The following is a 16,342-nucleotide window of genomic DNA, read 5'->3' as shown; positions in this document are numbered from 1 at the left end:
AGACGTGACGAAAGCAGCGCAGATTGCCGATGCCTATGAGGCCAACCGTAGATCGGAAGTGCGGAAGCCAGTCACCACCAGCTGGAGAGGGGGTAAGCCTGCAACCAACGCCAGTACCCCTGCCAGCCAGCACACCAGAGGTCCTGTCCCCGTGGCCAACAGCACCAGGCCTACCACCGAACCTCGCAAGTGTTACACCTGCAATCAGACTGGTCATATCAGCCCCTCCTGCCATCCAAGCAGAAGAACATCCCAGCCAAGGCCCCAGGGCCTAATGCAGCAGTTCTTTTGGTGGGTGGTGTGGTTGGGAGGGTGTGTGACAACGTACAGCCCGTCACTGTGGGAGGCCATGTTGCTACAGGCCTCAAAGACACCGGGGCTGAACGAACCCTCATCCGACCCGAACTGGCGGCCCCTGAAGAAATCATTCCGGGGAAAACCCTAACTGTCACTGGGATTGGGGGCATCAGCTGTCCCTTACCGATGGCCCGGGTTTTTATTGATTGGGGTGCCGGGAGCGGGGTGAAGGAAGTGGGGCTATCTGATAATTTGCCCACTGATGTTTTGTTGGGGACTGATTTGGGGAGGATGTTTGCATACTACGTTCCTGACACCCCTCCCCAATCTACTAATGCGGGTAAAGTTAACCCTGATGATGATGATGATGATGGGAAATCGCATGTGTTACCTGACCATGCTTTATCTTGTAATGATGCATCTAATAACCATTTTTTCCCTAGGATTGATGGTGAAAATGTTGTACCTGTGCCAGCTGAACCTCATAATGATTTTTCTGTGAAGGTTAATGTGTCCATAGGTACAGGCGTGCCCAGCCACATCGCTCTGCGGAGTGAGACGGCTGAGGAACCCCTAACAGGGGCAAGTGTCGGTGCTACAGGAAATGGGGAGATGCATGGGAACCGTGAGGAAGGTGATGCCATGAAAGTGACCAGTGCCACCGAGGAAGGTAACTGGCCCATAAGTAGCACTGCCCCTGGAGTGTTGGGGGTGGATGGGGAGGTAGAGCCCATAGCAGCGCCGGCTGATGGGACTGTAGAAACCCCCGGGGAGACAGCCTACGTAGCTGCTGTCACCCGCATTCAGAGTGTCCGGAACGCAGATAACTGTCTGCCTTCCCGACCCTTCTCAGTCATCCCTGTGACTGAACCAGAGATGGACCCAGAGCAGGTCCAAGAGGGTTCCCGTGGGGAAGGGACCCTGACGTCGCTTTTGGCTTCCCCTAGCCAGGAGTTTCAGGCCGCTCTGCACACAGATGCGAGCCTAGAGAGTTTGAGACAACTTGCCCGGACGCACTTCTCCGAGACTGATAAGGAGAAGGTGTTCTGGGAACAAGGAAGGTTGTACCGGGAGACAGTACCCGGAGAATCACAAAAGGAGTGGTTGAGGGAAAGACAGCTGGTCGTCCCGCAGCAATTCCGGGGTGAGTTGTTGCGGATTGCCCATGAGATCCCGCTAGCTGGACACTTGGGGATCAGCAAAACTAAGGCCCGGCTGTCTCAACACTTCTATTGGCCTAAGATGGGGACAGATGTGTCAAACTACTGCCGCTCCTGTATCACTTGTCAAAGAGTGGGGAAGGCGGGGCCTGCTCTTAAGGCTCCCCTGATCCCTTTGCCAGTGATAGAGGAGCCTTTCCAGAGGATCGCGGTGGACATTGTGGGCCCGCTGGCCGTCCCCAGCAGCTCTGGAAAGCAATACATCCTTACTGTGGTAGACTATGCTACCCGGTACCCAGAGGCAGTAGCTCTGTCGTCAACTAGGGCAGATAAGGTGGCGGATGCCCTGTTGGCCATCTTTTCACGTGTAGGATTTCCTAGGGAAATGCTTACTGATCAAGGGACCCAATTTATGTCTCGCCTAATGGAGGCTCTCTGTAAGAGAATGCAGGTGAAGCACCTGGTATCGAGTGCGTATCACCCACAGACCAATGGCTTGTGTGAACGCTTCAATGGTACCCTCAAACAGATGCTACGCATGCTGGTTGAGACCCAAAGGCGCGACTGGGAGCGGTACCTCCCACACCTGCTGTTCGCTTACCGAGAGGTTCCGCAGGCCTCGACGGGGTTCTCCCCCTTCGAGCTCCTGTACGGCAGGCGAGTCCAGGGACCCCTTGGGTTGGTAAGAGAATCCTGGGAAGAGGAGCCGAACCCTTCTGAAGTGTCCATAGTGGAGTATGTCATGCGCTTCCGTGACAAGATGCAGACCTTGACGCAGTTGGTGCATGACAACATGACGCAGGCTCAGGCTGATCAGAAGCACTGGTACGACCAGAACGCTCGGGAGCGGACCTACCACGTGGGTCAAAAGGTGTGGGTGCTGGTCCCCGTACCAACGGATAAGCTTCAGGCAGCCTGGGAGGGCCCGTACGTCGTCCACCAACAGCTCAACCCGGTCACTTACGTGGTCACGCTTGACCACGCTCGGGGTAGGCGAAAGGCCTTTCACGTCAACATGAAGGCTCATCACGAACGTGAACCTTTCGTCCTACCGGTCTGCAGCTTGCCCGAAGACGGTGAGGAAGACACCCTCCTGGACTTGCTGGCCCAAGCCAAGGCCAATGGGTCCATCGAGGATGTGGAGGTAAGCGCCTCGTTAACTGAACCCCAGCGGGTGCAGTTGCAAACCACACTGGAACCTTTCCGGGTCGTGTTCTCCAACCGACCTGGGAGGACTGAGTTAGCAGTCCACGAGGTGGACACCGGGAATCACGCCCCACTACGGCGAACACCCTATCGAATCTCTGACCAGGTGCAGCAGATTATGCGCCAAGAGATTGATGAGATGTTACAGCTGGGGGTGATTCGACGGTCAAAGAGTGCGTGGGCCTCACCTGTAGTTCTCGTGCCAAAGAAGGACCGGACCACCCGGTTCTGCGTGGACTACAGGGGACTCAACGCCATCACAGCCTCTGACGCGCACCCCATGCCGCGCATCGAGGAGCTGCTTGAGAAGCTAGCTGGCGCAAAATACCTGACAATAATGGATTTGAGTAGAGGATACTGGCAGATTCCCCTGAGCCCCGAGGCGCAGGAGAAGTCCGCCTTTATCACGCCCTTCGGACTGTACGAGTCCACGGTCATGCCCTTCGGCATGAAGAATGCCCCTGCCACTTTCCAGCGGATGGTCAACCTCCTGCTTCAGGGACTGGAGACGTACGCCGTGGCGTACTTGGATGACATTGCCATCTTCAGTCCCTCCTGGAAGGAACACCTGCAGCATCTCGAGGAGGTGCTCAGGCGAGTTCACCAAGCAGGACTGACTATCAAGCCGGGAAAGTGCCAGATGGGCATGAGGGAGGTTCACTACCTGGGGCACCGGGTAGGCGGGAACACCCTGAAGCCAGAACCTGACAAAGTGGGAGTGATCGTGAACTGGCCCACTCCCGTGACCAAGAAACAGGTGATGTCCTTCTTGGGCACTGCAGGGTACTATAGGCGCTTTGTAAAGCACTATAGTAGCCTGGCAAAACCTTTGACGGACCTCACCAGGAAGAAGCTACCTCACATTGTCAACTGGACAGATGGCTGTGAGGGGGCCTTCCAGGCGTTGAAAACTGCACTGTGCAACGCCCCTGTGTTGAAAGCAGTCGACAGCAGTCGACCGTTCTTGGTGCAGACCGACGCCAGCGAGTTTGGCCTTGGTGCTGTACTCAGCCAGGTTGACTCGGAGGACCAAGAGCACCCCGTGTTATACCTGAGCCGGAAACTTTTGCCGAGGGAAGTGGCCTACTCCACCATCGAGAAGGAGTGCCTGGCCATAGTCTGGGCCCTGCAGCGCTTGCAGCCCTACTTGTACGGTCACACCTTCACTGTGGTGACCGACCACAACCCTCTGCGCTGGCTAAATGCCATGTGTGGAACCAACGGCAGGTTGCTACGCTGGAGCCTTGCCCTTCAGCAGTTTGACTTCACCATTGAACATAAAACGGGCAAAGAGCATGGGAATGCAGATGGACTCTCCCGCCAGGGTGAACCTACTGAGGTGCCCATGGAGGCATACCGAGGGGTACTGCCTCCCTAGCGCACACCAAAAGGGGGAGGTGTCACGATATGGTATGAAATATCATATAAGTTTAGTTGCTCGTCAGCTCATGAGGTGGGCTAAACCCCCCCTCCACTAGCTGACTCTACTTGTTTCTCTCTGGGCTACAGACTGTATGCTAGAAAGGGGTTTTATTGCCCTGGGGTCGTAAATTCCAGGCTCAGAGGAAAGTCCCTCACCCCTCCCACCTTCACTAGTCAGAACTGGTAAAGTGGCTCCAAAATTCATGAAAGATCCTTTGTTTGGTTTTGGTACGATATTATGCACCATGTTTACGGTAAGAACACGAAAATATATATTCGTATTCCCACTCGGTGTAGGTACCCATCCCTTGAAACTCGGGCTTCTAACTCCATCTGGTAAAGAAGTAGGGATTTCTCTGTAAATATGTATCCCAGTTAGGACATATTTGATCTCATTAGAATGCTCACGTTAATCCGAGATGAATGAGGAGTATGTTAGGACTCTGACATGTTTTGTAGTGAAGTTACAGAAATCAGAGAGAATAGTTTAAAGTTTACTCAGAATGTAGAGAGAGGAGGGTCTGGATAAACCAGCCTTTCTGTGATGTCACAGCCTTAAGGGTTTAAGTGTCTGGCAGGCTCTGAGGAGGGACTCTTCTGCTGATTTCTCCTGCTGGACTGCTTGTCTTCTGAAGCCAGCAGCACGTCCAAATGAGCTGGGACATATGGAAAAACTCCACTAGCCTGGATGCCTGTCATGCTTTAAACATGTGAGTGTTGCTTTTCTCATTTATTCCCTTTATGTTATAATTACCCATGTACATATTTGCAATTGTCTCATGTATAACCTCTTTATAAACTCTTTTTGATAAAGCCCTGCCTAATTATTTTTAATGGGATATACTATTATATATTAGTTCGTTCTCCTGTTCTAAACCGTACCCTAAGTCTCTGAAGGGAAATACGCTACTGTTACTGTTGTGTTAGCTTCGGACCCGTTTAATCGACGCTGGTGGCAGCGAAAGTGTGCAGACTGTTGAGTGCTGCTGTAGTGACTGCGGGGTTCATAATTATTGTTCCTGCCTGTGTGGGAGTAGTTATCGCGTCGCTGCAGCGTGCCCAATAGCCAGTACATAGCAGGCAGTCTGTCTGGCGACTAATTACCCAGGGTGCAGTACCTAATCTGACCTGAGAGTAAGGGGGGCGCCAGAGAGCTGCAAGTGTTAAGTGGAACTGTAAGCGGGATATACATAAATCCCTGCAGTTCGTGGTATATAGAAAAGCAGTGGGATACCTAGAATAAGCCCCTGCTGTAAACTAAGAGGTCAATAGCCTTGTGTGTGGTTTTTCATCACATCGTGGAGTGGAGGGATAACTAAGATAAGCCCCCCTGCACATGTGATAGCCGTCTGTTGGCCTAAAGTCACCTCAATCCGTGACGTAGGGGTGACGGTCACGGTGTGAATCCTGACCCATTGGTGACAGCGGTCAGGGGAATCCTGACACTGGGCAATATACTACGTGACTGGGCAATATACTACGTGGCTGGGCGATATACTACGTGGCTGGGCGATATACTACGTGGCTGGGCAATATACTACGTGGGCTGTGCAATATACTACGTGGCTGGGCAATATACTACGTGGCTGGGCAATATACTACGTGGCTGGGCAATATACTACGTGGCTGGGCAATATACTACGTGGCTGGGCAATATACTACGTGGCTGGGCAATATACTACGTGGCTGGGCAATATACTACGTGGCTGGGCGATATACTACGTGGCTGGGCGATATACTACGTGGCTGGGCGATATACTACGTGACTGGGCGATATACTACGTGGCTGGGCAATATACTACGTGGCTGGGCAATATACTACGTGGCTGGGCAATATACTACGTAGCTGGGCAATATACTACGTGGCTGGGCAGTATACTACGTGGCTGGGCAGTATACTACGTGGCTGGGCAATATACTACGTGGCTGGGCGATATACTACATGGTTGGGCGATATACTACGTGAGTGGGCGATATACTACGTGGCTGCGCAATATACTACGTGGCTGCGCAATATACTACGTGGCTGGGCGATATACTACGTGGTTGGGCGATATACTACGTGAGTGGGCGATATACTACGTGGCTGGGCAATATACTACGTGGCTGCGCAATATACTACGTGACTGGGCAATATACTACGTGGCTGGGCAATATACTACGTGGCTGGGCAATATACTACGTGGGTTGTGCAATATACTACGTGGCTGGGCGATATACTACGTGGTTGGGCGATATACTACGTGAGTGGGCGATATACTACGTGGCTGGGCAATATACTACGTGGCTGGGCAATATACTACGTGACTGGGCAATATACTACGTGGCTGGGCAATATACTACGTGGCTGCGCAATATACTACGTGACTGGGCAATATACTACGTGGCTGGGCAATATACTACGTGGCTGGGCAATATACTACGTGGGTTGTGCAATATACTACGTGGCTGAGCGATATACTACGTGACTGGGCGATATACTACGTGGCTGGGCGATATACTACGTGGCTGGGCGATATACTACGTGACTGGGCAATATACTACGTGGCTGGGCAATATACTACGTGGCTGGGCAATATACTACGTGGCTGGGCAATATACGTGGAGATGCATATTCTAGAATACCCGATGCGTTAGAATCGGGCCACCATCTAGTACTGTATATTGGCCGCAGATGATACTTCGTACCATATAATGGTGCCACATAGCACCTCGCACACACGCGGCTCCGCTCCTTACACCTCGCACACACGCGGCTCCGCTCCTTACACCTCGCACACACGCGGCTCCGCTCCGTACACCTCGCACACACGCGGCTCCGCTCCTTACACCTCGCACACACGCGGCTCCGCTCCGTACACCTCGCACACACGCGGCTCCGCTCCGTACACCTCGCACACACGCGGCTCCGCTCCTTACACCTCGCACACACGCGGCTCCGCTCCGTACACCTCGCACACACGCGGCTCCGCTCCGTACACCTCGCACACACACGCGGCTCCGCTCCGTACACCTCGCACACACACGCGGCTCCGCTCCGTACACCTCGCACACACACGCGGCTCCGCTCCGTACACCTCGCACACACACGCGGCTCCGCACACCTCGCACACACACGCGGCTCCGCTCCGTACACCTCGCACACAGACGCGGCTCCGCTCCGTACACCTCGCACACACACGCGGCTCCGCTCCGTACACCTCGCACACACACGCGGCTCCGCTCCGTACACCTCGCACACACACGCGGCTCCGCTCCGTACACCTCGCACACACACGCGGCTCCGCTCCGTACACCTCGCACACACGCGGCTCCGCTCCGTACACCTCGCACACACGCGGCTCCGCTTCGTACACCTCGCACACACGCGGCTCCGCTCCGTACACCTCGCACACACGCGGCTCCGCTCCGTACACCTCGCACACACGCGGCTCCGCTCCGTACACCTCGCACACACGCGGCTCCGCTCCGTACACCTCGCACACAGGCGGCTCCGCTCCGTACACCTCGCACACACGCGGCTCCGCTCCGTACACCTCGCACACACGCGGCTCCGCTCCGTACACCTCGCACACAGGCGGCTCCGCTCCGTACACCTCGCACACACGCGGCTCCGCTCCGTACACCTCGCACACACGCGGCTCCGCTCCGTACACCTCGCACACACGCGGCTCCGCTCCGTACACCTCGCACACAGGCGGCTCCGCTCCGTACACCTCGCACACACGCGGCTCCGCTCCGTACACCTCGCACACACGCGGCTCCGCTCCGTACACCTCGCACACACGCGGCTCCGCTCCGTACACCTCGCACACACGCGGCTCCGCTCCGTACACCTCGCACACACGCGGCTCCGCTCCGTACACCTCGCACACACGCGGCTCCGCTCCGTACACCTCGCACACACGCGGCTCCGCTCCGTACACCTCGCACACACGCGGCTCCGCTCCGTACACCTCGCACACACGCGGCTCCGCTCCGTACACCTCGCACACACGCGGCTCCGCTCCGTACACCTCGCACACACGCGGCTCCGCTCCGTACACCTCGCACACAGGCGGCTCCGCTCCGTACACCTCGCACACACGCGGCTCCGCTCCGTACACCTCGCACACACGCGGCTCCGCTCCGTACACCTCGCACACACGCGGCTCCGCTCCGTACACCTCGCACACACGCGGCTCCGCTCCGTACACCTCGCACACACGCGGCTCCGCTCCGTACACCTCGCACACACGCGGCTCCGCTCCGTACACCTCGCACACAGGCGGCTCCGCTCCGTACACCTCGCACACAGGCGGCTCCGCTCCGTACACCTCGCACACACGCGGCTCCGCTCCGTACACCTCGCACACACGCGGCTCCGCTCCGTACACCTCGCACACACGCGGCTCCGCTCCGTACACCTCGCACACACGCGGCTCCGCTCCGTACACCTCGCACACACGCGGCTCCGCTCCGTACACCTCGCACACACGCGGCTCCGCTCCGTACACCTCGCACACACGCGGCTCCGCTCCGTACACCTCGCACACACGCGGCTCCGCTCCGTACACCTCGCACACACGCGGCTCCGCTCCGTACACCTCGCACACACGCGGCTCCGCTCCGTAGTGCGGGGCAAAGGCTGAAAACCGGGACAATCCCGCACAATGAGGGACGGTTGGGAGCTATGCATCACCCTCCATACCGGCCATGTGTCAGGGAGCAAGATGGCGGCCGTCCTCTGAGCAGCAGCCTGAGGGAAAGAGCTTCTTCTTCCCACAATGCACCACTGCAGAGCGCGGGACGGGAAGAGCAGAGGGAGGAAAAGCTCCTGCTGATAATAACTGCGGCCACTAGATGGCGCCGGTGTGCAGCAAACAGCCTGAGCAATGAGGAGGGATGGACCAGATCCCGAGAGTGGATCCCCGGTATAAGGAGGGATCCACTGCACAGACCCCGGTATAAGGAGCGATCCACTGCACAGACCCCGATATAAGGAGCGATCAACTGCACAGACCCCGATATAAGGAGCGATCCACTGCACAGACCCCGGTATAAGGAGAGATCCACTGCACAGACCCCAATATAAGGAGCGATCCGCTGCACAGACCCCGATATAAGGAGCGATCCACTGCACAGACCCCGGTATAAGCAGCGATCTACTGCACAGACCCCAATATAAGGAGCGATCCGCTGCACAGACCCCGATATAAGGAGCGATCTACTGCACAGACCCCGATATAAGGAGCGATCCGCTGCACAGACCCCGGTATAAGGAGCGATCTACTGCACAGACCCCAATATAAGGAGCGATCCGCTGCACAGACCCCGATATAAGGAGCGATCCACTGCACAGACCCCGATATAAGGAGCGATCCGCTGCACAGACCCCGGTATAAGGAGCGATCCACTGCACAGACCCCGATATAAGGAGCGATCCGCTGCACAGACCCCGATATAAGGAGCGATCCACTGCACAGACCCCGATATAAGGAGCGATCCACTGCACAGACCCCGATATAAGGAGCGATCCGCTGCACAGACCCCGATATAAGGAGCGATCCACTGCACAGACCCCGATATAAGGAGCGATCCGCTGCACAGACCCCGATATAAGGAGCGATCCACTGCACAGACCCCGATATAAGGAGCGATCCGCTGCACAGACCCCGGTATAAGGAGCGATCCACTGCACAGACCCCGATATAAGGAGCGATCCGCTGCACAGACCCCGATATAAGGAGCGATCCACTGCACAGACCCCGATATAAGGAGCGATCCGCTGCACAGACCCCGGTATAAGGAGCGATCCACTGCACAGACCCCGATATAAGGAGAGATCCACTGCACAGACCCCGATATAAGGAGCGATCTACTGCACAGACCCCAATATAAGGAGCGATCCGCTGCACAGACCCCGATATAAGGAGCGATCCACTGCACAGACCCCGATATAAGGAGAGATCCACTGCACAGACCCCGATATAAGGAGCGATCCGCTGCACAGACCCCGATATAAGGAGCGATCCGCCGCACAGATCCCGATATAAGGAGCGATCCGCTGCACAGACCCCGATATAAGGAGCGATCCACTGCACAGACCCCGGTATAAGGAGCGATCCGCCGCACAGATCCCGATATAAGAAGCGATCCACTGCACAGACCCTGATATAAGAAGCGATCCACTGCACAGACCCCGGTATAAGGAGAGATCCACTGCACAGACCCCGATATAAGGAGCGATCCACTGCACAGACCCCGATATAAGGAGCGATCCACTGCACAGATCCCGATATAAGAAGCGATCCACTGCACAGACCCTGATATAAGAAGCGATCCACTGCACAGACCCCGGTATAAGGAGAGATCCACTGCACAGACCCCGATATAAGGAGCGATCCACTGCACAGACCCCGATATAAGGAGCGATCCGCTGCACAGACCCCGATATAAGGAGAGATCCACTGCACAGACTCCGATATAAGGAGCGATCCACTGCACAGACCCCGATATAAGGAGCGATCCACTGCACAGACCCCGATATAAGAAGCGATCCACTGCACAGACCCCGATATAAGGAGCGATCCACTGCACAGACCCCGATATAAGGAGCGATCCACTGCACAGACCCCGATATAAGGAGGGATCTGCCCCACAGACCCCGGTATAAGGAGAGATCCACTGCACAGACCCCGATATAAGGAGCGATCCGCCTCACAGACCCCGGTATAAGGAGAGATCCACTGCACAGACCCCGATATAAGGAGAGATCCACTGCACAAACCCTGATATAAGGAGAGATCCACTGCACAGACCCCGATATAAGGAGCGATCCACTGCACAGACCCCGATATAAGGAGCGATCCACTGCACAGACCCCGGTATAAGGAGAGATCCACTGCACAGACCCCGATATAAGGAGCGATCCACTGCACAGACCCCGATATAAGGAGCGATCCACTGCACAGACCCCGATATAAGGAGAGATCCAATGCACAGACCCCGATATAAGGAGCGATCCACTGCACAGACCCCGATATAAGGAGCGATCCACTGCACAGACCCCGATATAAGGAGAGATCCACTGCACAGACCCCGGTATAAGGAGAGATCCACTGCACAGACCCCGATATAAGGAGAGATCCACTGCACAGACCCCGATATAAGGAGCGATCCACTGCACAGACCCCGATATAAGGAGCGATCCACTGCACAGACCCCGGTATAAGGAGAGATCCACTGCACAGACCCCGATATAAGGAGCGATCCACTGCACAGACCCCGATATAAGGAGCGATCCACTGCACAGACCCCGATATAAGGAGCGATCCACTGCACAGACCCCGATATAAGGAGCGATCCACTGCACAGACCCCGATATAAGAAGCGATCCACTGCACAGACCCCGATATAAGGAGCGATCCGCTGCACAGACCCCGATATAAGGAGGGATCTGCCCCACAGACCCCGGTATAAGGAGAGATCCACTGCACAGACCCCGATATAAGGAGCGATCCGCCTCACAGACCCCGGTATAAGGAGAGATCCACTGCACAGACCCCGATATAAGGAGCGATCCACTGCACAGACCCCTGTATAAGGAGCGATCCGCTGCACAGACCCCGGTATAAGAAGCGATCTACTGCACAGACCCCGGTATAAGAAGCGATCCACTGCACAGACCCCAATATAAGGAGCGATCCACTGCACAGACCCCGATATAAGGAGCGATCCACTGCACAGACCCCGATATAAGGAGAGATCCACTGCACAGACCCCGGTATAAGGAGAGATCCACTGCACAGACCCCGATATAAGGAGCGATCCGCTGCACAGACCCCGATATAAGGAGCGATCCGCTGCACAGACCCCGATATAAGGAGCGATCCGCCGCACAGATCCCGATATAAGAAGCGATCCACTGCACAGACCCTGATATAAGGAGCGATCCGCTGCACAGACCCCGATATAAGGAGCGATCCGCTGCACAGACCCCGATATAAGGAGCGATCCGCCGCACAGATCCCGATATAAGGAGCGATCCGCTGCACAGACCCCGATATAAGGAGCGATCCACTGCACAGACCCCGGTATAAGGAGCGATCCGCCGCACAGATCCCGATATAAGAAGCGATCCACTGCACAGACCCTGATATAAGAAGCGATCCACTGCACAGACCCCGGTATAAGGAGAGATCCACTGCACAGACCCCGATATAAGGAGCGATCCACTGCACAGACCCCGATATAAGGAGCGATCCACTGCACAGATCCCGATATAAGAAGCGATCCACTGCACAGACCCTGATATAAGAAGCGATCCACTGCACAGACCCCGGTATAAGGAGAGATCCACTGCACAGACCCCGATATAAGGAGCGATCCACTGCACAGACCCCGATATAAGGAGCGATCCGCTGCACAGACCCCGATATAAGGAGAGATCCACTGCACAGACTCCGATATAAGGAGCGATCCACTGCACAGACCCCGATATAAGGAGCGATCCACTGCACAGACCCCGATATAAGAAGCGATCCACTGCACAGACCCCGATATAAGGAGCGATCCGCTGCACAGACCCCGATATAAGGAGGGATCTGCCCCACAGACCCCGGTATAAGGAGAGATCCACTGCACAGACCCCGATATAAGGAGCGATCCGCCTCACAGACCCCGGTATAAGGAGAGATCCACTGCACAGACCCCGATATAAGGAGAGATCCACTGCACAGACCCTGATATAAGGAGAGATCCACTGCACAGACCCCGATATAAGGAGCGATCCACTGCACAGACCCCGATATAAGGAGCGATCCACTGCAAGACCCCGGTATAAGGAGAGATCCACTGCACAGACCCCGATATAAGGAGCGATCCACTGCACAGACCCCGATATAAGGAGAGATCCACTGCACAGACCCCGATATAAGGAGCGATCCACTGCACAGACCCCGATATAAGGAGCGATCCACTGCACAGACCCCGATATAAGGAGAGATCCACTGCACAGACCCCGGTATAAGGAGAGATCCACTGCACAGACCCCGATATAAGGAGAGATCCACTGCACAGACCCCGATATAAGGAGCGATCCACTGCACAGACCCCGGTATAAGGAGAGATCCACTGCACAGACCCCGATATAAGGAGCGATCCACTGCACAGACCCCGATATAAGGAGCGATCCACTGCACAGACCCCGATATAAGGAGCGATCCACTGCACAGACCCCGATATAAGGAGCGATCCACTGCACAGACCCCGATATAAGAAGCGATCCACTGCACAGACCCCGATATAAGGAGCGATCCGCTGCACAGACCCCGATATAAGGAGGGATCTGCCCCACAGACCCCGGTATAAGGAGAGATCCACTGCACAGACCCCGATATAAGAAGCGATCCACTGCACAGACCCCGATATAAGGAGCGATCCGCTGCACAGACCCCGATATAAGGAGGGATCTGCCCCACAGACCCCGGTATAAGGAGAGATCCACTGCACAGACCCCGATATAAGGAGCGATCCGCCTCACAGACCCCGGTATAAGGAGAGATCCACTGCACAGACCCCGATATAAGGAGCGATCCACTGCACAGACCCCGATATAAGGAGCGATCCACTGCACAGACCCCGATATAAGGAGAGATCCACTGCACAGACCCCGATATAAGGAGCGATCCACTGCACAGACCCCGATATAAGGAGCGATCCACTGCACAGACCCTGATATAAGGAGAGATCCACTGCACAGACCCCGGTATAAGGAGAGATCCACTGCACAGACCCCGATATAAGGAGAGATCCACTGTACAGACCCCGATATAAGGAGCGATCCACTGCACAGACCCCGATATAAGGAGCGATCCACTGCACAGACCCCGGTATAAGGAGAGATCCACTGCACAGACCCCGATATAAGGAGCGATCCACTGCACAGACCCCGATATAAGGAGCGATCCACTGCACAGACCCCGATATAAGGAGCGATCCACTGCACAGACCCCGATATAAGGAGCGATCCACTGCACAGACCCCGATATAAGAAGCGATCCACTGCACAGACCCCGATATAAGGAGCGATCCGCTGCACAGACCCCGATATAAGGAGGGATCTGCCCCACAGACCCCGGTATAAGGAGAGATCCACTGCACAGACCCCGATATAAGGAGCGATCCGCCTCACAGACCCCGGTATAAGGAGAGATCCACTGCACAGACCCCGGTATAAGGAGCGATCCACTGCACAGACCCCTGTATAAGGAGCGATCCGCTGCACAGACCCCGGTATAAGAAGCGATCTACTGCACAGACCCCGGTATAAGAAGCGATCCACTGCACAGACCCCAATATAAGGAGCGATCCACTGCACAGACCCCAATATAAGGAGCGATCCACTGCACAGACCCCAGTATAAGGAGCGATCCACTGCACAGACCCCGGTATAAGGAGCGATCCACTGCACAGACCCCGATATAAGGAGCGATCCGCTGCACAGACCCCGATATAAGGAGCGATCCGCTGCACAGACCCCGATATAAGGAGCGATCCGCTGCACAGACCCCGATATAAGGAGCGATCCGCTGCACAGACCCCGATATAAGGAGCGATCCGCTGCACAGACCCCGATATAAGGAGCGATCCACTGCACAGACCCCAATATAAGGAGCGATCCGCTGCACAGATCCCGATAAAAGGAGCGATCTGCTGCACAGACCCCGATATAAGGTGTTATATCCCGGGGTCTCTCCTCCACAGCTGGTGCTATATCCCGGGGGTCTCTCCTCCACAGCTGGTGCTATATCCCGGGGGTCTCTCTTCCACAGCTGGTGCTATATTCCGGGGGTCTCTCCTCCACAGCTGGTGCTATACCCTGGGGGTCTCTTCTCCACAGCTGGTGCTATATCCCGGGGGTCTCTCCTCCACAGGTGGTGCTATATCCCGGGGGTCTCTCCTCCACAGCTGGTGCTATATCCCGGGGGTCTCTCCTCCACAGCTGGTGCTATATCCCGGGGGTCTCTCCTCCACAGCTGGTGCTATATCCCGGGGGTCTCTCATCCAGAGCTGGTGCTATATCCCGGGGGTCTCTCCTCCACAGCTGGTGCTATATCCCGGGGGTCTCTCTTCCACAGCTGTTGCTATATCCCGGGGGTCTCTCCTCCACAGCTGGTTCTATATCCCGGGGTCTCTCTTCCACAGCTGGTGCTATATCCCGGGGGTCTCTCCTCCACAGCTGGTGCTATATCCCGGGGGTCTCTCCTCCACAGCTGGTGCTATATCCCGGGGGTCTCTCTTCCACAGCTGGTGCTATATCCCGGGGGTCTCTCCTCCACAGCTGGTGCTATATCCCGGGGGTCTCTCTTCCACAGCTGGTGCTATATCCCGGGGGTCTCTCCTCCACAGCTGATGCTATATCCTGGGGGTCTCTCCTCCACAGCTGGTGCTATATCCCGGGGGTCTCTCCTCCACAGCTGGTGCTATATCCCGGGGGTCTCTCTTCCACAGCTGGTGCTATATCCCGGGGGTCTCTCCTCCACAGCTGGTGCTATATCCCGGGGGTCTCTCTTCCACAGCTGTTGCTATATCCCGGGGGTCTCTCCTCCACAGCTGATGCTATATCCCGGGGGTCTCTCTTCCACAGCTGGTGCTATATCCCGGGGGTCTCTCCTCCATAGCTGGTGTTTTATCCCGGGGGTCTCTTCTCCACAGCTGGTGCTATATCCCGGGGGTCTCTCCTCCACAGCTGGTGCTATATCCCGGGGGTCTCTCCTCCATAGCTGGTGTTTTATCCCGGGGGTCTCTTCTCCACAGCTGGTGCTATATCCCGGGGGTCTCTCCTCCACAGCTGGTTCTATATCCCGGGGGTCTCTCCTCCACAGCTGGTTCTATATCCCGGGGGTCTCTCCTCCACAGCTGGTGCTATATCCTGGAGGTCTCTCCTCCACAGCTGGTGCTATATCCCGGGGGTCTCTCCTCCACAGCTGGTGCTATATCCTGGGGGTCTCTCCTCCACAGCTGGTGCTATATCCCAGGGGTCTCTTCTCCATAGCTGGTGTTTTATCCCGGGGGTCTCTTCTCCACAGCTGGTGCTATATCCCGGGGTCTCTCCTCCACAGCTGGTGCTATATCCTGGGGGTCTCTCCTCCACAGCTGGTGCTATATCCCGGGGGTCTCTCCTCCACAGCTGGTGCTATATCCCGGGGTCTCTCCTCCACAGCTGGTGCTATATCCTGGGGGTCTCTCCTCCACAGCTGGTGCTATATCCCGGG

The sequence above is a fragment of the Ranitomeya imitator genome, chromosome 4 (assembly GCF_032444005.1).
Source record: "Ranitomeya imitator isolate aRanImi1 chromosome 4, aRanImi1.pri, whole genome shotgun sequence".
Lineage (NCBI taxonomy): Eukaryota > Metazoa > Chordata > Amphibia > Anura > Dendrobatidae > Ranitomeya > Ranitomeya imitator.
The sequence above is the reverse complement of the archived record's forward strand: the minus strand, read 5'-3'. Positions refer to the sequence as shown.